Source organism: Desmodus rotundus, chromosome 4, assembly GCF_022682495.2.
Source record: "Desmodus rotundus isolate HL8 chromosome 4, HLdesRot8A.1, whole genome shotgun sequence".
Lineage (NCBI taxonomy): Eukaryota > Metazoa > Chordata > Mammalia > Chiroptera > Phyllostomidae > Desmodus > Desmodus rotundus.
In genome coordinates, this window is record NC_071390.1 from 50982455 (window position 1) to 50997561 (window position 15107).

Sequence of the window (15107 nt, forward strand, 5' to 3'; positions counted from 1 at the left end):
GGTGGTTGAGGCTCTTATTAATGCTAGCAAATAAAAGAGAATGGGACGGGTGCTGTTAGAAGGTGGGTTTCGTCAGATTCAGGTGCACCCGTGTGTTTCTCTGTCCTTTCCTGGGGCTGCCTGCCAGCCTGGTGATAGAGGTATGTGGATTGTGTGCCATCTGTGCCAAGAACCCTGGATCCCTGGCTTTGCTGGCCGAGGCTGCCAGGAGAAAGCGCTGGAAGGTGAGGAGTGAGTCAGACCTCCCACAGAGCCAGAGGCTCAGTAGGCAGAGCTCACCTGGCTGTACCCTGGGTTAGGAGGCCCAGGTACAAGGACACCCTAAGCCCAAGGTCCTCAAAGTTACTGAAAGGACTGCACGCAAGAGACTTCTTTCTGTGGGGAAAAAAAAAAGTTCCATTTGTTCTGCAGTCATGAAAATTACTAATTTTATTTTTGGATATAAAAAGACTAGAGGGACATCAATAAATGGATTTTGAAAAGACTATTTCCTTCACGTCTCTTACTAGACAAGGAAAGGAGGGCTAGGGTTCGGAGAGGGACGGGATCTGCGGCTGGGAGGTGTGGCCCAGGCAGGTGCAGAACACACAAACACACACACACCTGGAGGTGAAGCAGGAAGGAGCAGTGAGAGCCTCCAGAGCAAGGGGATTACAGACCCATCTTCGTGAGCAGGTTGGGTGGCCTGGACTCAACTGTACTCTCTGGGCCCCAATTTCCTTATCAGTGAATTTGGGGCTGGGCCAGACGAAGGCCAAGGGCTTTTCCACTTCTCACTCCATGTGACTGTCAGGCAGTCCTTCCACGCTGGCCTTTGGAGAGTTGTTACCTCCTTTGTTTCTCTTCCTGGTGCCAGGTAGGCCTTGTTTGCCCAACGGGAAAACAGTGGTTCTTCCACTTGAGTGTGTAGTCAATCTCTTGGGCCCCCAGTTAAAACAAAGATCCCCGGGCACTGGTGGAGATTCTGACAGAGTGCGTCTGGAGAAGAGGCCAAGGAATCTGCATTTCCACCAGGGATTCTGACACAGGGCCCCGAACTTTAGGATGGTTTAGAAGAGTCGCATCTCTGGTAGAACTGAGTGACTTGTTCCCCAGAATGAATGAACTTGGGTTAGAACTAGATTTGGAAATGGTGACAGCAAATGAGAAGGTGCCTGGAGCAATCTTAGGAGAACCCTCACGCTCGTTCCCTGAGCACGTTCTCCTACCAGCCGCCATGCAAAGTGCGGGTCCTACCAGGGTTTGTGGTGTTTTACACTCACAGGTTAGTAAGCAGAGGCCCATGCCTTTGAATGGTCCTCTGCCTGTGGCCATGGCTGACCTGTCCACTCAGCCCCTCAGGGTGGGAGCTGGGAGTGAAGCAGGCTCAACGTTTGGGCGCTGAGGGCTACTTTCCCATGAATCAAGGAGATCGATGCCAATGCTCGTGGCTGTGCTTCTCTGGCCCCAAAAGAGAAGCAAGGAAAACAACTGTGTATCGCCCCAGAACAGAGTCTTGTTGGTAGGTGGAAGCTGGGTGGCACAGGAGGCGTTCACCTGTCTCCAGGACTACGAGGCAGAGAGCGCACTCGGCTTTTCCTAGATGGTTAGACTGAGGCCGGAGGAAAGCTTGGGTTTGCAAGAAAGCTCAGCTGAGACATTCCTTCCTGAAGCTAGATGGGCTTTTTTCATCCTCACAGGGCTTGAAAGTCCCCACAAGCAGGACAGAAGGACTCCTAGGTGGGAGCTCATAGACATCCTAGGATGCAGCAGAGAGCTTTAGCCCAGACTCTTGGAAAGAAGATGGGGCAGGCTCCTTTTGGCTAAGACTGAAGTCCAACTTTAGAAAATGCTCTCAGAAATCATTCTATTAGGCCTATAAAACTTGTACTGATTACCTCCCTTCGTATAGGATTACCTCCCTTTGTATTTCTATTTCCCACCTTATCAGGATTCTACTCTAAAACCTGCAACAGTTCCCTATTATCCGATTCTACCGTCTGCCTCTCCAGGCCGTTGGTATTGGACCCTATCCCCTCTATCCAGGATACTCCCTACCACTCCGCTTCTTTTGGTGCAGGTCAGTGTGGCCTGCCCGCTGCTCCAGCCCCAGACTCTGCTCATTCCACTGCCTTCCTCCAGGGATGTGGGCCCTGTCTTGCCTGCAAAGCCTTCTTGCCTGTCTTGCTGTCCCCTTTTATGACTCCCTCTGCCTCACCCTGCCTCACCCTTCACGATTGCAGTGTTGATAACTTGGCAGTTTTCTGATCTCATCCTGTGCACTACTTTAGTATCCGTCCAGTTCTGTGGGACCCCCCCTCCCTTGGCTCAGACGACACAAGACTCCCCTGCCAGCTCAGACTCTCGGGCTGAGGAGAAAGGAGGGCAGGGTAGGAACACTGTGTTGTTTTCTTATGCCTGCCTCCTGGCGTAGAGGCATAGTGAATGCTGAGATCCTGGAAGACACGTAGTGTCCTTGTGGCTAAGGCCATGATACAGCAGAGATGGTGAAATCTGGGTCTGAATCTGGGCTCAGACACTTCTAAGCCCATGACTTTGAGCAAGTCACCTTCAGTTTCCTCATCCGTAAAACAGGGATCATAGTGAGGAAACCAGGAGTAAGAGAGGGGGGCCTGAGCTGTGGCAGAGCTGGCTGCAGAGCAAGCACCCTACGCAATAGGGACCACCTTTGACTTCCTTCCCCTCCGGTCCTGCTTTCCTCTAACATCTCTTCAGAGGCCACCATCTTAACAACAGTCACGCCAACATATAACTGTAATAATTTCTTGTGGAAAACATCATTGTAGTAATGTGCTCAGACAGCTTCACTTCTAAGCCGTACTCTTCTTCTTTTTTTTCTTGCAGCCTGTAAGAAGTTTATTGTGTCTTCAAGACACCACAGTGTGGACTCCTCTCCCACAGAAGGGTCTTTCAGAGCCCGGGAACCACCCTCCAGATGAGTTGCTCATTTGTCATTTTCATAGGCAGCTGGATTCTTCCTCTGGGATCTCTGGAACTCCTAGGTCTCCCACGTGCAGACAAGACAGAACGCTACAAACGGCGGTGTGGCGCGAACGATGGTCGCCTGAATGCGGTGCCGCACGGTGGGGATGCCCTTGCTGAAGCAGTGCGGGAAGGCCCACTGCTCCAAGAGCGACAAGCTGCAGCTGATCACATGCCACACCCTTGACAGCTTCCTGGACTCACAGCCCATGGTGTCGGCGGCGCCAGGGTCACCTCACCCTCCATAGGCGCCATAACCTGTAGTCTTCTAAGCCTAGCATGTATTAAGCACCTTGTAAACGTTTCCTTTCATTGTACCTCACGGTTCAGAAGGAAATGCAAAGGCCCAGAGTGGCTCCGTGAACAGGGCTGCAGGGCTACGATGGGGAGTGAGGCCTTCTACCTGCTGGGCCTTCCAGTCAACCTCCCGAGGCCTCCTGGCTCCCCCGCTCAGGGTGTCTGAGTCAGCCTCACTCTGCTTTTGCCAGCCAAGGTGGCCAAATGCTTGCGGTGGCAGCCCAGCAGAAGGCTGAGGAAACAGGAGGCACAGAAACCAGCGCAATTAATAGATTATTACAGGGCTCCGTAATTATCCTGAAAGGGGGGCTCTTTATGAAGGAATCACAAATTAGAAAACAAGCCATTAAACCCAGACATGCCCATGCAGGGGCCCAGCTGAGAAGTCTCCATCCCCATCCCACCCATGGGCAGCTGCATGGAACATCTGTGGCCATGTGGTACTGACGACTCTGAAAGTAGACACTGATGGACTGTCACCTGATTACTGCATTCCTTCATTCAACCTATATGTAATTAAACGGGTCCATGGGGCTGCAAGAGAAAGGCAAAGAAAGTGGGAACCCTTAAGAAGCAGACTCTCTCTTTTTCTCTTATTCTTACTGTTTCTCTCTCTGCCCGCCTCACATTTATAAGCGAAATTGTGCAGCATGAGGAGAGAAAATGGGCACACACTCAATTTTCCCTATCCCTAACTTCCCAGCAAAAAATATCCAACAATATAGTATGACTATTAACGTATGTAAAATAAAACTAATTAACCTGTATACTTAAAATTGGTAAATTTTATTGAATGTAAATTAGACCTCAATACATGAGTTTTTGAAAAAGGTATATATACACAACGATTAACTCAAAGTGGATCAGAGACTTCAAGGGAAGGGCTAAACTATAAAAGTCGTAGAAGAAAATATGGGAGTAAATCTTCACGATCTTGGATTAAGCAATGATTTCTTAGATACGACACCCTGAGTACAAGCGATGAAAGAGAAGCTCAACAAGTTAGGCTTTATAAAACTTAAAGAACAGTTGTAAAGAACAGCCCTGACCAACATGGCTCATGGGTTGGGCATCGTCCCCCAGAGCAAAAGTTCACCGGTTTTGATGCCTGGCCGGGCATGTGCCTGGGTTGCAGGCCAGGTCCCCGGTGGGGCAGTGACAGGAAACTGATTGGTGTTTCTCTCATATACCAATATTTCTCTCCCTCTCTTTCTCCCTCTCTTCTCCTCTCTCTAAAAGTGAATAAGTAAAATCTTTAAAAAATAAATTGTATTTCAAAGGACACAATCAAGAGAGCAAAAAGAGAATCCACAGACACTATGGGAAAAACTAAGTTGCAAATCATGTATTGATAAGTCATTTGCATGTAGAATGTATAAAGAACACATAACTCAGTTCAAAAAATGAGCAAAGAATCTGAATGGACACTTCTGCAAAGAAGACGTGCAAATGACCTGTAAGCCGCTCATGGAAAGATGCTTAACATTTATTGGTCATTAGGAAAGTGTGAATCAGCTTTCCTGAGGTGCCGCTTCATACCGCCAGAAAGCTGGTGCTCAAGCAGACACAGATAATATCAATCATTGGCAAGGACGTGGAGAAACTGGAGCCCTCACGCATTGTTGCAGGAATTGTAACCGGGTGCGACCGCTTTGGAAAACAGTTTAGCAGTTCCTCCTAATGTTAAGTATAGAGATCCCATCTGACCCAGCAATTTACTTCCAGGTGTGTACCCAAGAGACATGAACACGTAAGTCCACACACACACACACACAAATATATACATATATATATAAATATATATATATAAATGAATGCTCACAGCAGTACTATTCATAATATCAAAATAAAAGAGAGAGAGAACACGTAGACTCAAACATGGGCGTGGTGATTGCGGGGGTGGGGGCAGGCTGGTGGTTTGGGGGGATTACAATGTCATGTACTGATGATGTGTTGGAGAATTGTGCACCTGGAACCTCTATATAATTTTGTTACCCGGTGTCACTCCAATACATTCAGTAAAAAGAAATTTTAAAATATAAAAATGTTTTAACACACAAAATACATAAAATGAGCTCTAGATGTTTTAAAAGATAAATTATGGCTCCACAATTAAATACAGTCATTTAAAAACCATATGTAAAAACTGTAATAAATATGGTAAATGTTTCACTAAGAAAAGGAAAAGAAAAGCCATGAGCATTTTGGATCAACTTTACTTATTTATTGTGTCGAGATCAGAGCCTAGCCTGCTGAAAATGCTAATGAGCCCGAGCGGCTGCGCTGCGGAAGAGGAAGATGCGGGAGAAGAAGGTTGGGGGGCAGGTCAGGTCAGGTCCTGGCACTGGACGGCGGAGGTCCTCTCCTGGGCCACCTAGATGTCCTCGTGGCCAAGCAAGTACTGCTCAGCAGGAAGGTGGTGGTTGTGTGCTGAGTGGGCATCATTTCTGGCAATTTTTTTTAAAGATTATATTTGTAGAGAAAAGGGGAGGGAGGGAGAAATAGAGGGAGAGAGACCTTGACTGGCTGCCTCTCGCCCCCACGACGCACCCCAGGCATGTGCCCTGACTGGGAATCAAACTGGTGACCTTCCTGACCTTTCCGTTTGCTGGATGTCGCTCAAGCCACTGAGCCACACCAGCCAGGGCCATGTATGGCACTTTCTACAGAAGTACCTCGCCTTCCTGCTAAAGCGGATGAACACCAATCCAGTCCGCGGTCCTCCAAGACCTCCCCCCCCCACCCCGGGGCCCCTACCCGCTCCGAGCCCCCAGCAGCATCTTTGGGGGAGGGTGCGGGGAGGCGTGCTATCCCACAGGTCAGGGCGCCTCGGACCACCTCCAGGTGTTTGGTGGGATCCTCCCACCTTATGACCAGAAAAAGCGAACAGTGGTCCCTGGGGCCTTCAAGCCCGGGCGTCGGGAGCCTACACGGCCTTTTGCCTCCCTAGGGCACCTGGCTGTGCGGTTGGCGGGCAGGACCCGGCAGTCGCGGCCGCTCGGGAGGAGGAGAGGAAGGCCGAGATTCCCTGCCGGAGGGAAGAGCAGCTCTCGAGGCGGCGGAAACAGGCTGAAAAGAACGTGGAGAGGAAAACTGGCAGATACACAGAGGTCCTGAGGCCTCATGGACCCCTGGTGTGAGCCCAGTAAAACTGACTGTGAATTATCTTTTTTTAAAAAAGTGCTAATGAACATGTGTGGAAGAAAGGACAAACGGAAAAGACCATGACATCTGAAATCCGCCATCTCCTGGGGAGGCCCATTAGGGCCGCTTCCAAACATTTTCTTATTTTTTTAATTGTGGTAAAGTATGCACCGTAAAATGTACCATCCTAACCATTTTAGGTGTTCAGCATACCCTAATTTTCGTGCAACCTTTCTCTAGAACTTTTCATCTTGCAAAACTGAAACTTTGTACTCATTAAACAACACCTTCCCCTTCTCCCGCCCCCCCCCCGCCCCCCCACCTCCATTGTACTTTGCGACTCTGTAAGTTTCACTGCCCTAGGTACCAGACAGGTGTGGAATCCTTGTAAGACAATATTTGCCTCATTGTGCCTGCCTTACTTTACTTAGTACAATGTCTTCAAAGTTCATCCATGTTGTAGCAACTGTCACAATTTCCTTCCTTTTTAAGGCTGAATAATAGTCCATTGCATGTATATACCACATCTTGTTTATCCATTCATCCACCAACAAATACTTGCGTTGCTTCCTTTTTTCGGCTCTTGTGAACAATACTGCTGTAAACACGGATGTGCGAATAACTCTTTGAGACTTGCTTTCACCTCTTTGGGGTATATTCCCAGAAGTGGAATTGCCGGATCATATAATAATTCTCTTTTTAATTTTTTGAGGAACCACCATACTGTTGTCCACAGCAGCTGCACCATTTTACATTCCCGCCAACGGTGCACAAATTCCAAGCACTTCTAATGCCACGGCACAGCCCATCTACGTTCCAGTTGCCCCCCGTCAAGTCCCGCTGCACCCGGCACTGCGGGGTGGTAAGCGGTGAGGGGCAGGATCTGCAGTCTTCTCTATCTTCTGGGAGGTTGGAGGAGAGGAGGATATCAGCCAGCAGAGTGAGGTCAGGTTCCAAGAGGCGGGAGGATGAAACTGCACCCCAAAGATGTGAGTTCGGCTCTCCTCATTTTCTCACCTGGGCCTCCCCCAAGGCATCCCCTGGCCTGTGGGAGGAGGAGACTGGAGACGTCTGAGGGTGGGTAGCCGGAGGGCTGCGGAGAGTGGTAGAGCTGATCTGGGCTGGCACATCTCAGAGGACAGGAGAGGGGCCCAGGCCCCCCAGGGGAGAAGGGCTGAAGATTGGGGCACTTGTCCTGGAGGCCCCCGGCCCATTCTGAACCTCCATTAACTATCATTGGTTGAGCTAATATAGGACAAACCGGTGACTCCAGTAACGGTATTAAATGAATTTGTGTTTTAGTCACTGTAATTGCTCCTGTGTACATTTTCAAAAAGCAGCAGGACGAATACGGGCCAGTCCATAGACAAGACAGGGGCGGCCTGTCTCTGGTGATGACGTAAAGCCCTCGCTCACACCCCCCACCCACACCCTGTACCCGGGCCCCCAGAAGCTGGACACTCGCAGAATGCTAACAGCACACTCTACCATGGGGCTGTGAGGAAGGGCAATCTCAGGACTGGAGAGGATGCTCAGCTCATATTTATAGAATTCTTTACATCTTTAACTCAGCAAATCACTAATCCTATGAAGTAGGAGCTATTATTATTGTTCCCATTTCACAGATGAGGAAACACGCCTGTGGAGCAATGGAAGGAGGTTGGACGGGGAGTGGGGAGACGTGCGGTCTGGTATGATTTTGCTACTGGCCAGTGTTTCTTCATTCTTGAACTGAGGGGGTGGGGCTAGAGGACATCAAGAGGGTTTCTTTGAGGCAGATCTCAGAGGTCATCTGCTGCCCACTGTGGCTTTCCCCGGTCCCGCCCACTCATCCCTGCTCCCTGGCTCCAGCCAGGGGTGGGAGTGGAGGAGGAAGAACCGAGCTGCGCGCAGGTCACTGGGCAAAATGCTTGGCTGCTTTCTGGGGCAAGTCCAAGTCTGGAAAAGGAACGTTAACAAGAAATTTCCATGGCCCTTCCTTCAGCCAGGGATTTTCCACTCTGCCTGGGCAGACTTGCCTCTCCGAGAAGGGATGTGGCAATCGTAGGAGCTATTGAACGACACTCAGTGCTGTGCTGGGAAGAGCGTGAGACCTGGTTCTGGTTCTGGTTCTGGTTCTGGTTCCTGCCCTAGGAAAGGGGGCAAGCGTGTTGGGAAGGCACACTGCCCCCAGAAAAATTAAGGGAGGTAGGAGGGAACCAGGATGGTATACCATAAAGTACTTTGCCTGGAAGAAACCTAGAGGGAGGCCGGCAGGGACAGGAAGCATTCGGGGGAACTTGCTAGAACAGGAGACCTGACCTGGAGGGCCAATGGAGGAGGAGGTCTGGGACTGCCGAGAGGAGCATGCAGGACAGATGAGAAGGGGGACAGTGTGGACCAGCTTTACAAAGCACACAGGGACACAGGGACAATGTGATGGCTGGGAGAGAGCTGGATGCAAGAAGTGGGAACTTTGGTGAAGTGGACTGTGCAACGCACACAGCTGAGGCAGGGGCTTGCGCTCTGGCCTCCGCCTTAGTTATTCCCTCTGTGGGAACACCCCTCCCTCGGAGCCTCACCTGGCTTGTTCCGCACTGGTCAGGTTTAGCCCAAACGTCCCCTGCCCCTGGCCACTCCCGCTAAAGCAGCCCCAAGCTACTTACTCTCTAGCAATTACCTGCGTTTCATTTTCTCCGCAGCACTTACCACCACCTGTAAGCACCCTGTTTCTCTCGTGGCTGCCTCCTGCCTGGCGGGTGGGAGTTCCTGCCGAGGCAGTAGTCAGGCTTGTCTCCATCCAATCCCCAGAGCCCAGCCCATAGCAGGCCCTCAATAAATATTGACTTTAACTGAACTGCGCTTGGAGTGTTACAATAAAAGGAAGCCTATAATAATGTTTTTCTCCCTGAGCACTATTGTATGTCAGACACCGTGGTGAGTGCTTCACAAACATTGCATATCTCATGTATTCCTCTATGAGGAGGTGCTCCTGTTGTGCCTGTCTAATAGGTGAGAAAACCGAGGTCCAGAGAGGTTGGTTAAGTTCCCCAAGAACACACAGAGCCAGGATTGGAACTCACACATTAAACCTCTGGGCTAGCACCGTCTGGTAGAAATATAATATGAGCCACGGAAGTAACTGAAACATCTTCTAGTAACTACATTTAAAAAATCAGGGGAGGCCCGCTCTCCCTCTGGGAGCACGCCCACACTTTTCCTGTGCCCCTCTTCTTCCCCCCAGGTGCTGGCTACCTTTGCCGTTCTCTCTCCTCCACTCCGAGGGCCCTTCTTTGCTTCTGTGACTCGTTCCCTGAGCCTACGCAGCCCAGCGGGTTCACTTCTATTGGGTTGGCCAAAAAAATCTGTATGGTTTTTTCCATAAAATAAAAGACACATTTTTTCATTTTCACCAGTAACTATATTGATTTGGATATTTTGAGTGTGTCAGCTCTCTCCTGCTATTGGCTTCTAGTGGGTAGAGGCCGGATTGCTGCTCAATGTCTTCCAATGCATAAGACAGCCCCACAGCAAAGAATTATTTGGCCAAAATGTCAATAGTACCAAGAAACTTCACAAACCACTTTTGACACGTTTGATCAGTCACAGCACCTTCTCTATACACTGCACAAATCTTTTTTTGCATTTCAGTTGCATTTTTACCTTTTTTAAATAATAAAGCATAATATGCCAGAAATATTATTTTATTTTATCTTCAATATTAACATGGCTGCACAAAAATTCACCAATTTTGATGGGGTTTTTTAATGCATGCTGATAGGACAGCGGTCACAACAGAATCTAACAAAATTGTTTTGAATGAAGTTAAAGACAACTGAGCGCTGCTAGAGCCATGTACGGAAAAACTAAACAAACTTTTTGGCCAACCCAGGACTACCTCTGTAACTTTCTAAGTAAAGCTTCTGTTATTATTATTATTATTTTTAAAAGCACACCTGGGCTGGTGTGGCTCAGTGGACTGAGCACCGGCCTGCAAACCAAAAGGTTGCTGGTTCGATTCCCAGTCAGGGCACATGCCTGGGTTGCAGGTCAGGTCCCCAGTTGGGGGCGTGCGAGAGGCAACCAATTGATGTTTCTCTCACACATCACTGTTTCTCTTCCTCTCTTTCTCCCTCCCTTCCCTTCTCTCTAAAACTAAATAAATAAAATCTTTTTTAAAAAGCAAGGAAAATTAATTTTAATGATATATTTTATTTAACTTGAGATATTAAATATTATCATTTCGACATGTAATCCATATAAAATATTAAGATAGTTTTACATTTTATTTTACTCAGTGTTCAAAATCTGATGCCTAGTTTACACTTATACCACTTGCTAAATTTTCCTTAGAAAATTATCTGTAACTAGATTTCGTAAAATTTGTAGTTGAAAAAGTAGATTCACATACCCAAGTTGTTCCACACCTATTTAAATGTTTTCCAATAGCGTGGTCAATTTTAAAACTTCAATTTAAATTGATTAAAATTATATAAAATTTAAAATTCAGTTCCTCAGCTTCATTGGTTACATTTCAAGGGCTCAGTAGCCACCGAGTCGGACGGTGCAGCTCCGGGCTGTGTGGACTCACCTGCTGAGAAGGCAGTGTGGCAGGAAGAAGTCCAGTGGGAGGGACCTGGAGCAGACCGGGGACCCGCTGTGGGAGGGAAAGGTGGGAAAAGCTGAGTGGCAGGCCTGGGCCCACATAAAAATGATGTGGGGTGACCAGCCACGACTCCCACCCCACAGCACAGGCCTGACACACTCACAAGGGGTGTGCCTCCTGTGGGCAGTCTGTAGCTCTGGGCTTCCTCTCACCAAGAAAGCGATGGCCCTCAGATCCCTGAGTGGCTTCTCGCCGAGCTGCTATTCCCTCCAACACCACCACGAGGGACCCTGGGGTTGCATGAGGCTGGTTCTGAGCAGGCGCAGGCTTGGTGGGTAGAATGATCTCCCTCTTCCCTTCCCTACCTGTGGGCAGCTGGAGGGGGTCAGGTATGTGGCTCTGGTGAAACAACTCCGGAGTCAAGGACACCTGGGTTCCAGTCCCAGAGCAGCCAATTCCTTACTTGGGTGACCTTAGACCTTAGATAAGAGAAGTCCCCTCAGAGCTTCAGTTTCCTCTTCTTGAAAATGAAAACCAATAATGAAATGTTGTTATACTCCTATGTCTGCAGAGTGCCTCGCTCATAGTAAACGATCAATTGACAATAGCTATTCTTCCTTGACAACATCCTTTTCTGTTAAGAACAGAACAGTGGACTGGAGAATGTTCAGATCACTGAAAAGAAGATTTTCAAAGTTGAGCTGTAGAGGGAGGGTTAATCCCAGGTGGACAAGGGTTCCCTCCTCAGGGCTCCCCCACTTCCCCTGCATGACACAGACCTGGTTAACTATTGGGAGTCGGGAGGGGCATGGGCCACCCAAAGGCCCTGGGTGTCCAAACATGACATAAAAATGGCCAAGAGACACCGTCCAAAAACTGGGAGTGTGAGTCAAACTGAATCTGGAGCAGGTGAGGTCACCCTGGGTCCCTAGAGTTACTCAGAGTGACACTGGTTTATGCCTGGCAGGAATGATGGACCAACGGGGCTCCAGGAAGGCAGGTGGGGCTGGAAACCACCCAAGACGAGGAAACTGTTGGGGTGGAAACTCCAGACAGGCAAAGCACAGCCTGAGAGGCTGCAGGGAGAGGCCAAGAAGTAGCTTGGTCCGGGTATTTTTGAGGGTGGGGCAGCTCCAACTCCCTCTCCCAGTCAGCGCCCCACATGAGCCTTCCTCAGTCTTCCCAACTTCAACTCCCCAGTGCCCAAACCTTTGCTCCGCTAGGTCCTCCCAAGTGCTAAGGCAGAGACAGCCGGACTGCACCTCTGTCCTCTGCCCTGCCAAAACTTGGTTAGCTCTTGTCACCTCATCCTGCCCATGTCTCCAACATTTCCTCTCTGGTCTGTCACCTCCTACAGGAATTGGTGCTCCTAGAGGGAGCACGGGCCTGTCTCGCTCACTGCTGCGTCTCCCGGGCACAGTGCAGACTCTGACGTCCATCAGAATGCTTAGCGGATACTTGCTGAGGCGGCAGACTCAAGACCTGAGTGGGTTCTCATTGCATTTCTAACACTCCTTATGTGGCTGTGGGTCAGCCTCTCTGAGCCTTGTTTCTACAGCAACAAAGAGGGAGACATCATCCCTGTGAAGGTCCTGGAAAAGAGCCAGATCAGAAAGCAGGGAGGATGAAGCAGCCAGCTGGTTCTACAAAGTTTCTGATGTATAATTCTTCCAAAACAGCTTGTGAGCAGAGGAACTTAGAGAAGAGGACACTGAGGCACAGGGAAACCCTGCTGAAAGGCTACCTAGGGAAAACAGCTGAGCTCTCCGTCCAGGGCCTCTGCTTAGATGGCTCTAATTCAGCTGGGAGTTTCCATCCAGAGGTCCTGAAGTGTGCCAGCCTGCTCCTGCCTTAGGAGGCGGCCTTTCCTGACTCAGCTTCCTCTGTGGCATGAGGCCTGGCTCCTGGAGATGGGGTGGGGGGAGGGTCAGAGACTGTCTAGATGGCTGCCTCTGATGCTGGGTGAGCCAATGCTCTCGTGTGTGTGTGTGTGTGTGTGTGTGTGTGTGTGTGTGTTCATCGCTCCATACGCATTCCCTGGTTCCTCCCTGTACCCCAAAAGGCAGGCAATCCAGCCTAGTGGTGAGATGCTTGGACTCTGGAATCGGACTGCAGTCATGGTAAAGGAGTTAATGCCCTTAGCCCTTCCTAAGGCCCAGTCCCATCCCTGAAGAAGAGGGCTGTGAGGATGGTGCGTGTTCCGCACTCAGCGTAGCGCCCAGCTCGCCATAAACACTTAAGAAATTGCAAGTACTTATTGTTATTTGTTTGTTAGGCTGCCAGCCCTGTGAGGACACAAGGGACACTTGTTTTGGCCACTGCTTACCCACAGTCATCATCCTTAGTAGGTGCTCAGGTGGCTGAATGAGTGAGTGGAAGGAAGGAGAGAAAGAAGAGGGAGGGAGGAGGAGAGAAAGAAGGGAGGGAGGAGCAGATTTGTTCCGGGAGCTCCTAGCTTCCATGCCCACCACGCTCCTCTGTCCCCAGCACACCAGTGACCTGACTCAAGGCTCCTCTCACTGCGTGCTGCGTGGGGTCCAGGAGAACTGCTCTCAGATGGGAATAATGAGTCTAAATCCTGGGCCCACTCACCAGTTGACTGAACTTAGCGTCCTCAACATTCTCCTCTAAAATGAGCACGATCATACTATACTAGCAACCTTGCTGAAATGTAGGGAGGTCCAAAAGATGTACATAAATACACTGAATGCATTTGCAAACTAAAGAGTATTAGAGGTTATTTTGGTGGGGTGATAGTGTAGGCTCTGGAACCAGACTTCACATCATCATATCCCAGCTCCATTGCTCGTAGAACCTGAGCCTCACATTCTTCATGTAAAACAGGGAGAATAATAGTACCCACCTGACAGAGTTATGAGGATTAAATGAGATGCATGAGAAGCTTTTGAATGAGTGGAGGGCACTCAGTAAATGGTGGCCCTGATAACAAAGCCTGACCTCAGGAAGTCTTTTGGGAACTATTTCTTACTAGAGTGTGAAAGGGTGATAAGGCCTACTATGTTCCCTCTCCCAGGGGAATTTAAATCTTAATAGGAGTTAAATGAGTCAAATTCCATCTCATGATGGCATTTTAAAAGTAAAGAAGGTATATAGGGGGTAGAGAAGGGCTCCCCAGAGCTCTCAAAATCACCGTTGCTGCCTACTGCATACATCCTTCCTGGTCCCAGAGAAGGACCACACACAGGGAAAGGGAGAACATAGTCCCAGTGTCCAATGAACCTCTCCTCTGCTTGGAGAAACAGGAAGCACTAGAGGCCAGGACAGTGTATAACTCCAGCTAAATGTGGAGGGCCTTCTGTAGCATGGCAGGTAGTAGCCCAGGCCCAGCTACCAGAAAGGCTCCCAGGATCCTCCAGGAACGGCAGCAGCCAGGGCAGGAGGTGAGGATGGGCGCCAGATGTGATGAGGGCTGACCTGAGACCAGGGAGGAAGGGGTGGGTTCTCTCCCAGAGCAGGGACCACACCTTCTACATGTGTTTTCTTTACTAAGTGCTTAGCAGAAGGCTGGCCACGGCAGAGAAGGTGCAGAGTTCAGAACGTGGGTTCTGGAGACAACTTGGGCTCAATCCAGGCTCTAGCTCATCTCAGTTGTGTGACTTGTGGTCACAGGCAGAGTTAGCTACTGGTGCCCATTCCCCATCTCTTGTTTCTCCTTTTGAGAAACGTTCCTCCCTTCTTCCCATCAGCCCATTGGTACAGGTGAGGCTGCAGGTGTGGAGCCTGAGACCAGACCACCGGACTTGCGCATCAGCACCACGCCTTCCCCTGCGAAGTCTTTTATCAGTGTAGTCATGTGACCCCCTAACTGTATAATTAGAGTAAATCCTGGAACTCGAGTCCCAATCACTGAGAAGAGGCTCTCTACTGAACTAGAACTTGAAATAATGCGAACCACTCACAGTGTTCAAATATGACACCAGTGGTGAAGGCGGAGTAGAAAGATTCAATCTTTATCATGTCTTTTGCGTCTCCGGATCAAGCCCTGCCTGGATTTTTAGTTTCTGAAGCCAGTAAATTCCCTTTTTAACGTTAACCAGTTTGAGTCAGTTTTTTTGGTTTTTGTTATCATTTGTATCAG

General features: G+C 49.4%; 2 pseudogenes; one reads left to right on the forward strand and one right to left on the reverse strand.

Moving 5' to 3' along the window:
• Positions 1–2944: 2944 nt before the first annotated feature.
• On the reverse strand, positions 2945–3731 carry LOC128780726 (cytochrome b-c1 complex subunit 8 pseudogene; annotated as a pseudogene).
• Positions 3732–5021: 1290 nt separating this feature from the next.
• On the forward strand, positions 5022–6419 carry LOC112305354 (large ribosomal subunit protein uL13-like; annotated as a pseudogene).
• Positions 6420–15107: the final 8688 nt, after the last annotated feature.